Source organism: Myotis lucifugus, unplaced genomic scaffold (genome assembly GCF_000147115.1).
Source record: "Myotis lucifugus unplaced genomic scaffold, Myoluc2.0 scaffold_32, whole genome shotgun sequence".
NCBI classification, from domain to species: Eukaryota; Metazoa; Chordata; class Mammalia; order Chiroptera; family Vespertilionidae; genus Myotis; species Myotis lucifugus.
Window position 1 is genome coordinate 1,270,923 of NW_005871080.1, and position 10,908 is coordinate 1,281,830.

A 10,908-nucleotide genomic window follows, 5' to 3' on the forward strand; every position below is an offset into this window, starting at 1 on the left:
CTGTGTCAGGCACTTTGACCCTTAGGTACTAAGCAGAAATAGTGAAAGAAATATTTTCAAAATCTGAGAAATCTTTAGCCTCAATTTGATAAGAAGAGAAAAGTGAGAGGTTTAATTTTCAAAACAAAACACTGGAAGTAAAAAAAGAGAGAAACTCACAAATCATTAGATATTTCTGAACTTCAATTAAGGTTCATTCTAATTTCTTCAGTAAGGTAAGTGGAAAGGCAGGAATAGATAATCAGAAAATTAGAAAGACCAGGAAATTTTTATCTTTAACAATGTTCTTTATTTAAAAGAAAAAAATTATATTAATACCTCTAAAAAAAGTAACTTTTGTCTTAGACTAAATTTAGAAGGTAAAAAGATGAGTAACAAATAAAAAGTGAGTATATTGACAGCATAAAAAGTGCTCACTAGTCACCAGTTTGATATTAAGAGCAGCCATATCAACTCATTAATAGGTAGTAAGGATAAATAAATCCTACATAAAGTCATACTAGCTATAAAGAAATTCATACTAGCACCCTTAATGAATAAAATAATATTACCTATCTTGTCAAATAAAAATTTATATATAGCTGAAACAAACAAAAAAGACCAAAATCAGGTTAGAGACTTAAGTCATAAGTAAAAGAATTAGAGAAACTCTAAACAAGTTTTTGAAGGAGGTGTCAGTGGAGTAAGAAGGTTATTATTATTACTGCAAGTCACCAATATATCTCCCTGAACAGGAGCAATAGTCTTCCTGATTTCCCAGCTTCCACTTTTATCCCATCCAATCCTTTCTTCATCCAAAGTCAGATCCTTTATTAAAGTGAACAAAATCAAGTCACTCCTCCAATTTAAAGCCACTAAAGGGCTTCCCACTGCCCTTGGCCTTAAAATAAAACGTGAACACATACAAGTCCTTCCACAGTTTGGCTCCTCTTCAGCTTCAATTCACACCAGACAAGTGAACTTCCTTTGAACATCAAACTCTTTCAGGCCTTGATATAGTCTTTCTACTAGTACAACCACCCTCCTTATCTCTAACCCCTTTTAATGGATGCGATAGCAGAATGCAGTTAAAACATTGAGAAAATGCTTGAAAAAGTTGAAATTACCAGATCATGAAATGAGCAAAATTAACACTAGTTTGGAAATAAGTTCCTAAACCACTGAGAACTGTTTGATTAAATTTAGTAAGATTTTTTTTAAAACATTATCTTTACCATCTTCTTCATTCCCAAGAAACTACTGATCTGTAAACTTTTAAAAAATTATAATAATCAGTTGATTTAAAGAAAGCCTCATTTGCTATTTAATCCGTAAGAGACAAGTAAGAGCCCTTAAGTCTAACAACCTTTCTCTGAAACTATCTAAGTCACAGTAATACAAAAACATGCACTCTTCCTCCAAAACCCAAAGAAAACTAAGCAAAAATTTCAGGTAAGTACTGAAAGATCAGTCGGGAGCTGAAAACCAGGTATTACAGGCTTTATTAGGGGAAAGACCTGCCGGGCTGTCTTGCAAGGGGAGAGCAGCAACCTGTGCAGGGGTGAGCACTCCTTTTGAGAGGAATGGGAAGGAATGGGGGCTTCGGGTACTCGGCACGTGCTGATTGGTGGCTTAATGTATGGTCCATATAAGGTACATAGTTAGGCACTCAGGTAATTAGGAACAAGGGCTTAGGGTATTTGGCAGGTGCTGATTAGTGGCTGAATGTATATCCATATATAAAGTACATGGTTAGGCACTCAGGTATTTCCGGGCTGCAGGTTACATCATACTCCGCCCACCAGTTGGGGGAAGGTAGGATTTATCAAGTATATTTCATCTAAATCCTTCACATAATTTTAAAATATTTTCTCCAATCTAGCTTTAATCTTTACCTTCTAACTGAAAGAAAAAAATGTAATACTTTAATAGTCTTGATATATTAATACAGCCCAAAATCTAACATTTTCTATGTTAATTACCACAGAAGAATTATTTTAATAATATCTCAACAGATTTAAAAAAAAAAAATATCTCAACAGATTTTTCCCTCCACAACTTAATGAAACAAAACATACTACAGGCAATAATTTTTACTGTAAGAATTCACATTTCTGCCCTAACTGGTTTGGCTCAGTGGATAGAGCATCGGCCTGTGGACTGAAGGGTCCCGGGTTCAATTCCGGTCAAGGGCATGTACCTTGGTTGTGGGCACATCCCCAGTAGGGGGTGTGCAGGAGGCAGCTGATTGAGGTTTCTCTCTCTTTGATGTTTCTAATTCTCTATCCCTCTTCCTTCCACTCTGTAGAAAGATCAATAAAATATATATTTAAAAAAAAAAAAAGAATTCACATTTCTCTATATTAACCAGTCAGTAGTTAATACAGTTTTTGAAGAGTAAAAAAAAGCAGTATGATAAATGTAACACTAACAGTTTTAATCAAGATCAAAGTTATAGAAAATAGTCCAGACCAGCCTCCTTCAGAAATCTTTTATATAAATATCTGTAAAGCATACTATATCTAGTCCATGATTTTTATCACCTTCACTAATAAAACTTTCACTTGAAATGTCATGTTTATACTGGAAACAATCCGTGTTTACTTCAACAATCAATAACTGATATGTTTTACTATGTAAACAATTAAACTATTTTCTAATATTCCAGCACCTATATCTGATTAATAAAACTAGAAAAATTCCTGTTTACTTAAGCTAATAATAAAAAAAAACTTTTTGTGTTCAGCAGTATAACAGACAACCCTGGAGAAGTAGAACTGAAGAATATTAAACTATTTACCTATTTCAATTAAAATATTTTAAAACAATGATAGATTTACATGCAATTGTATGGAATAACATAACGAGGGTCAGGGGAGATCCCATTTACTCTTAACTAGTTTCCCCCAGTGGTAACATCTTATCTATAATATAATAAAAGCATAATATCTAATTAGACTGGACATCCTTCCGAAAGTCTTTCCGGAAGTCTTTCCGGAAGACCTTCCAGACAAAGTTGGGGCTGTGAGGGAAGCCCGGGTCCCGGGTACCTGCCAGCAGCCAGAGGGAAGCCCGGGTCCTGGGTGCCAGAGGGAAGCCGGTGCCAGCAGCTGGGGGAAGGAAGGCCTACTCTTGCACGAATTTTGTGCATTGGGCCTTTAGTAAAATTATAAAACTACTAGAGGCCTGGGGCACGGATTCGTACACCAGTGGGGTCCCTCGGCCTGACCTGCAGGGATCAGGCCAAAACCAGCTCTCCAACATCCCCCTAGGGGTTCTGGGTTGCGAGAGGGCGCAAGCCAGGCCAATAGACCCGACCAGTGCACAATTGGGGCTGGGGAGGGACAGCAGGAGGGCTCCAGGGCGTGTTCAGCCCGTCTCGCCCATTTTTGATCAGGGCCAGGGAGGGACTGAAGGAGGGCTCTGGGGCATGTCCAACCCATCTTGCCCAGTCCCATAGGGGCCGATCGGGGCCTGGGAGGGACCACGGGAGGGCTCTGGAGCATGTCCAGTCCATCTCGCCCAGTCCTGATTGGCCAGACCCCAGCAGCAAGCTAACCTACCGGTCGGAGCGTCTACCCCCCGGTGGTCAGTGCGTGTCACAGTGACTGGTCGAACGGTCAGACACTTAGCATATTAGGCTTTTATTATATAGGATGATAGTGACATTGCTACAACCCACCAGATTCAGATTTCCATACTTTACTTATACTTACACTGAGTGGCCAGATTATTATGACCCCCCCCACATCAATACTTCGTTGGGCCACCTTTTGCCTTCAATACTGCAGCAATTCTTCTTGGCACTGACTCCACGAGATGTTGAAAGGTGATGCGAGGAATCTGACACCATATCTGATGAATAGCACTGTCCAGGTCTGTGAGATTTGATGGTTGTGGAACCAGCTGCCTGATGGCTCTTTTAACTTCGTCCCACAAATGCTCAATTGGATTGAGATCTGGTGATTGTGGGGGCCACCTAAGCAAGATAAAGTAAGTCTCCCTCATGTTCTTGAAACCACTCCTGCACAATACGAGCACCATGGCAGGGCGCATTGTCTTGTTGGAAGAAGCCATCTCCATTGGAATACGCCATCAACATGATAGGATGAACTTGATCAGCAAGGATACTTAGGTATGTTGTGCTATTCAGACATTAATCCACACCAATTAAAGGGCCCAAATCATGCCAGGAAAACATGCCCCAAACCTTAACACTGCCCCACCAGCTTGAAGGGTTGTACTCATGCATGTGGGGTGCATGCTTTCATGCTGTTCCCGCCAAATTCTCACTCTGCCATCTGCATGATGCAACTGGAAACATGATTCATCGGACCACATGACTTTTTTCCAATGTTCAACTGTCCAATCTTTGTGTTCCTGTGCGAATTGGAGACGTTTTATCTTGGTAAATGCAGAGAGCAAAGGTGTTCGAACAGGCCTTCGGCTTCCATATCCCATACGATGCAGTGTACGGCTAATTTGCCTACAAACGTCAAGTGGTCATAATAATCTGGCCACCCAGTGTATTAGTGTATTTGCCTACAAACGTCAAGTGGTCATAATAATCTGGCCACCCAGTGTATTAGTGTATTTGTGTGTGTGTGTGTGTGTGTGTGTGTAGGTTTGTGCATCCACCACCATAATAAAAACATGAAACAGTTTCATCACCACATCCACCTCCCTACTTACTTTTATTCTAATAGTGCAAGAGAGTCAACACATTGTTATATCCTTCTGTTCTAATAAGTATTTTTAAAAGAATTCTATTAGCTCACCTTGAATGCAATTACACCATTTCTTCAAAATCCTCCCACTCAGAAATGTTTATATCCATCCTTCTCTTAAGGAACAAAGATCCACAGAACCCTAACAATTATTGGGTTGTTACTAGTCCTTTATTTGTGAAACATCTAAACATGGGACAAAAATTTTTTACTAGTGAGCCAATGAAAGATAAGAAAATAAGATTCAAAGAAGTTAAAACATAGGGTACTTTCTTTTCTCCAAGTTAGAAGCCACTTTCCCAGTGCCAGAAACTAAGGGCACAGCTGGCCAATGTTTAGATTCAGGTCTACCCTCAGAATGGAAGTCTGGGATCAGAACATGTGTAAGCAGGAAGCAAAGGAATTCAGAGACACAGAGACTTTAATAATAATGCTACTATTGTTACCCCTTGTCATACTAAGTGATGTATTTGTACACTGAGGAGACAGAGAGAAGGGACAGGAACAACAGGACAAAAGAAAAGGTTGGAAACAAAAAGCAGTTGAAAGGACATGGGTAACAACTGCATCCATCAGAGTTGTTCTCAGTTAAGCAGCTGGCTGGCTGGTGACTCAGGGGTCAACAATTCTAATCCCTGGCTTTCCACAAAGTCTGAAGACCAATTCCTGGTGGAATTCACATTCTCTTTCCATTTAGCACTTACGCCCACCTGACTCAATTTTCAGTGAAGCACAATTTTGCTTTTTAAAAACAAATTAAGAACAGGGAACAATTGCAATGAACGTTTGAGCCCCAATAACATTGTAATAACTAAATATGGTGCCAGGTGGGTACTGGAAATATTGGGGGATCACTTTGTAAAGTTTATGACTGTTTAACCACTATACTATATACATGAAACTAATACAAAATAATACTAAATGAAAACAGTAATTGAAAAAAAGTTTGAGCCCAACGAGAATTTACATGTCTATAGTTGTTAGAAGTCTCATAAATCCAATGAAGAGAATGACAATGATAATCTGATGAAAGTTATGCTTTAGATGCCACACAATCCAAGATCCATATCTAATATTGGCATTTTCAAATATAATAAGCACTAATGTCATATATGTAACACTGAGAACAAACTAAGAGAAAAAAGGAGCATCACTGCTTTTTACCAAACCAAATTTTAATTTTTTGCTTACTTTAATACTTAGGAATTTTAAGTTTTTGTACACTATTTAATTTTATAATTATACCATACAGTAAAAAGGGAGAAGACAGGGAGAGAGACAAAAAATGAGACATAGTACAAGAAAAACAAATAACGAGTGATCAGACTGTTTAAATGAGGAACAAGAAAAATGACCAAAACCTAAGGACTGTTCATGGGAATAAATAAAGGCATTTAATCCTTTCAAGAGGTCAATGCCAGTGTTGAAGAAGATGCTTGCAGGAGCATATTAACAGACATGCAATAAAGCTCAATAGTTTTTCTTTTTTTTAAAATATATTTTATTGATTTTTTTCTTTCTTTTTCTTTTTTTTTCTTTTTTATTGATTTCAAAGAGAGGAAGGGAGAAGGATAGAGAGTTAGAAACATAGATTAGAGAGAAACGTCGATCAGCTTCCTCCTGCACATCCCCTACTGAGGATGTGCCTGCAACCTAGGTACATACCCTTGACCGGTATCGAACCTGGGACCCTTCAGTCCGCAGAACGACACTCTATCCACTGAGCCAAACCGGTTAGGGCTCATAGTTTTTCTTAAAAGAAGTAACAGACACTGCCTGCTATCCTATTTTCTTCTTCCTTATTTCACCACAAAATCTTAACAGTTTTCACTAATAGACTGTAATGTTTTGGGATCCCCGAAGCTAACTTAAAAAGAAAGGCTGAGACTTATAGACAAACTACTTCAAGAGCCAGCCATGTCCTATGATTTTCTTTTTTATAAAAATGTTTTCTGTGATACTAAACAGTTTTAACCTGCAGGTGGTAGGTTTGTCCCCTTCATTTAACATCTGTGTTAATATTATCTTGAGTTACTGAGGAAAACACACACAAACACAGGTGAAGTTCTGATGTGTAACATTTTTATGGCCATTTTCCAGCTGGAAGCACACTATTCCTAATTTATGCTATGGAGCCAGTACTACAATTTATGTCTCTAGAGGCAACAAGAAACTCTGAGCAGTATTTCCAGCGTGGAACCTACACAACCTCCAACAAAATCACCAAAATGCTGATTTCTGGGACCCAATCCAGAACCACTCAATCAAATTCTCTAAAAGTGTGTTGTTTGTCTGGGATGCTACATTTTTAATAAGCATTTCTATATATTAAATGATGTGTAGACATTAGACATGAAAACAAGAATGTTGTAAGCATGAAACACTGTAACTAACACAAAATAAATATTTAATAATAGTCTGTTCTCTGGAAATGAAGAAAATAAGGGATTATATTTTACCCCCAGGGAAAGTACCATTGTAGCAGGGTGGCTTTTTGTTCTGGGTTGGTTTTTTTGTCTATTGAGAGCAGAGAGGTTAATTGATGGAAAAAGAGTATTAATGGTAGATTACAGATAATCCCTAACCAGGGTTTCTACTTTAAACAATTAAGAGTCACAGAAATAATGAAAAAATTATTTCTAATATTAATATTAGGAATTAGTCCTAATATTAAATGTTTTAAACCTCTAAATTTGAAAATTAAAATTTGAAATTTATTTCAAATTGTATACTCACCTGGTTTGAATGTCTATAATCCTGCTTAGCCTCTATGTGACTAATAAAAGCAAAAAAATTTAAATGAGACATGGGAGATAAAAATAAATTCATTTTGTTCATAGGAAATCTGGTATCAAACACTTAACTTGATCTGTAATCCACCAAAACTCACGTAATACATAAATCACTATAGATTTGTAGCTAAGAGTCACTGCCTATATACATATGTATTTCAAATTATAACACATGCTTGTATAATATGTATTATATATATTACAATCTATAGGATCCTAAAATTTGTTTTTTCGCTTAAACCTAATTTTACAAACTTAAAGGTATTTTACTTGAGCCTCACAACAGTCTTACAGTGTAAATAAGAATAGATATCATTATTTTTATCCAACACCTACTCTAGACTTATAATACAATGTGTAGATTCATACTTGAACCAAAACAGATCTTGGAATCATCCTTTCTGGTGGTTAGATGTGGTGTGAATCAGCTACACTTGAGTACTAAATAAAACCTCCTTGGCTCTGCCTTCAGAGATTATTTCAATGGGTCTAACATGGGGCTCAAGAATTTTTATCCAGTACTCAAGGTGATTCTAATGCTGGGAGGTCCTCGAACCACAGCTTGAGAATCACTACTTAATTCAGTCTCAACTGAGTCCCAGAGAGATAAACAATTATTAGATGACTACGTGGTGTAGCTGGGACTCAATCCCAGACTTGTATTCTCATTTTCACTACCCACACCATTTACAAAACAAAACTTAGAAAATCTTTCTTCACTTAATTTTAATTACGACTAAAAAAATTTTCATCAATTATCAAGAGGCTTCACCAAGCTGAACTCTGAAAACTGCTTTTAGGGGTAATAGCTTAGTAGATATGGTGTGAGCATGTACTACAAAAAAACACTACTGTAACTTTTTCCTTCCTCTGGACATTCCAAACTAAGAATAACAGGAAGATGTGTCATACTGGTCAAGGTCACTACATACATAATCTCATTTAATCTATATCGTTCTATGAAGTAGATACTATTTCTACCTATTTTGTGAAGAAACTGAGGCTTGGGTGGCTATAATTTGCCAAGGAATATAAAGTTAAGTGGCCAGGCTAGGACTGGACCAAAGTTAAAAGCATGAGCTCTTAACTTCCCTCATATACTGTAACCAGTGTCCCTATGACTAAGACTTATTCACTGCCTAAGCAATAAATTTTGATATAATATTCTGCATCTTTCATTTGCTCTTAAGTCACTAAGAACTCTATCCGGTTCTTATTTTATAAAAATCAATCATTTACCTCAGACCCTTCCTCTCTACTATATTAGCGTAAATCACCCTCTACTGCCTCCCTGCTACCCATATTATTTCTCTGCAATCCATTTTATCTGTCGATCTCAATGGTTTCTCTTGGGTGTCATTATGAGTAACTACTGTTCTATTCCAAACTGTAATGACATAGCATAGGCTAAAAGCCCTTGATTAGGAAACATGTTTTCCTTAAAATGATAATCAATCACCTTGTTCCTCTTATAGAATATTGGTCATTGTCAATTTCTGCCATTCCTATTTTCATCTTTTGAATCTCTGCTGTTCTCATCTTCCAGATGGTTTCCCATCATCTACCAAAGCTCTGTTTCACACCAGTTTCCCAATCTGGCTCTCTCCTGAAATTTCACAGTTTCATATAGAATTCCCTGTGCTAGGTCCATCTTAGTGATTCACATGTGATCCCCTATGCCTTCTCCAATTTCCTGGCATCACCATAATTTCACCAAACACTCTAGACCTAAGCTGTCCTATATAATAGCCACTCACCGTATGTGGTTACTGAGCACTAGAAATGTGGCTAATCTAAATTGAGTTGTGCCATAAGTGTAAAATATACACCAAATTTTTCAGACTTATTACAAAAAAAGGAAAACACTCAATAATTTTCATATTGATTACATGTAGAAATATTTTTAATGTCCTGAGTTAAATAAACTATCCTATATAATAAAAGGCTAATATGCAAATAGACTGAACGGTGGAACAACCAAACAAGTGGTCGCTATGATGTGCGCTGACCACCAGGGGGCGTGTGCGGAACATGGTGGGCATTGACCATGGCGGGATGGTGGAGATGAGTGGGGGCACCAGACCAAGGTGGGGCACCAGTTGCTGTCATCAGGGCGAGCCGCTGGTTGTTACTGAAAATTCTTTGTTCCTGTGTGCCACAGTCCCACGCAACACTCTCACCTGCTGCCAGCCCTGGCCCTGCTCGCACCCACTGCCAGCACCGGCCCCGCTCACACCCGCAGCCAGTGCCTGGTGCTGGTCCCGATCACTTGGCACCATCAGCAGGTGTGAGTGGCAGCTGCCAGCCCTGATGGCCCCTTAGGGCTTCTCCACCTCCCCCTGCACCTGAGGGGCGATCAGGGGAGCAGCTGCTGCTCACACCTCCTGATGTCGCCGGCCCTGCTTGCACCTGCTGCTGGTGCCAACCCCAATAGCTCCATGCTGTCAGCAGGTGCGAGTGGGGCCAACCCCGTCAGCGCATGGGAGCGATGGCGGTGGGAGCAGGGCTGCCGGCTGACAGGGGACCGGGGGCCGCGGTGGGAGGAGCCTGGCGGGGGCACGGAGCATGGGCCGAGACCCACCCCTGTGCCTACTGCAGCCTCTTGGCCCAGTTCCTTTCAAGGTGCATGAATTCGTGCACTGGGCTCTTAGTATTATTAAAAAATTCATGTTTTTCTTTTTACTTTTTTAAATGTGGCTACCAGAAAATCTAAAAAGTACATTTTGTGGCTTACACTGCAGTTCTTTTGCAGCACTGCTTTAGACAGTGCACCATTCTGAGCTAAAATGGCCTAATGTTCTATTTATATATAACACATTTACCTATCTATATATATAAAGAGTCAGGGGCCGTCACATCCGAAACAACCGAAGGGACGACCGAACAGGCTGAGTGGGGTGACAAGGCCGGCAGGGGGGTTAGTGAGGGACAACCAAACGACTGAGCAGCAGGCTGCATGGGGCGACCAGGCCGGCAGGGGCGTTAGTGAGGGTCGACAATATGACTGAGCAGCAGGCTGTGTGGGATGACCAGGCCAGCAGGGGGGTTAGTGAGAGTCGACAAAATGACTAAGCAGCAGGCTGCGTGGGGCGACCAGGCCAGCAGGGGGGCGGGGGGAGGCAGTGAGGGGCGACCAAACGACCAAGCAGCAGGCTGCGTGGGATGACCAGGTCAGCAGGAGGGGGCAGTGAGGGGCAACCAGGCCGGCAGGGGGGTCAGTGAGGGGTGACCAGGCCAGCAGAGGGGAGCTGTTGGGGGCGACCAGGTTGGAAGGGGGGGCATTTGGGGGTGATCAGGTCAGCAGGCAGAGGTGGTTAGGGGCGAACAGGCAGGCAGGCAGGTAAGCAGTTAGGAGCCAGCGGTCCTGGATTGAGAGACGGATCCCAGAATGGAGATGGTGCAGTTTGGGC

At 40.2% G+C, this 10,908-nt stretch overlaps 1 protein-coding gene across 7 annotated transcripts in view; it reads right to left on the reverse strand.

The window, feature by feature from the left end:
• Window positions 1–10,908, reverse strand: part of ACVR2A (activin A receptor type 2A) — a 94,157-nt gene that overhangs the window by 49,174 nt on the left and 34,075 nt on the right. The window contains exon 1 of one of the 7 annotated variants that reach the window (XM_023752430.1): window positions 4,758–4,773. The exons of the other annotated variants lie outside the window; for them this stretch is intronic. The gene's annotated coding sequence lies outside the window, so the exon portion shown is untranslated. Of the gene's footprint in view, window positions 1–4,757; window positions 4,774–10,908 lie in introns of those variants that run through there. 7 annotated transcript variants of the gene reach the window in all.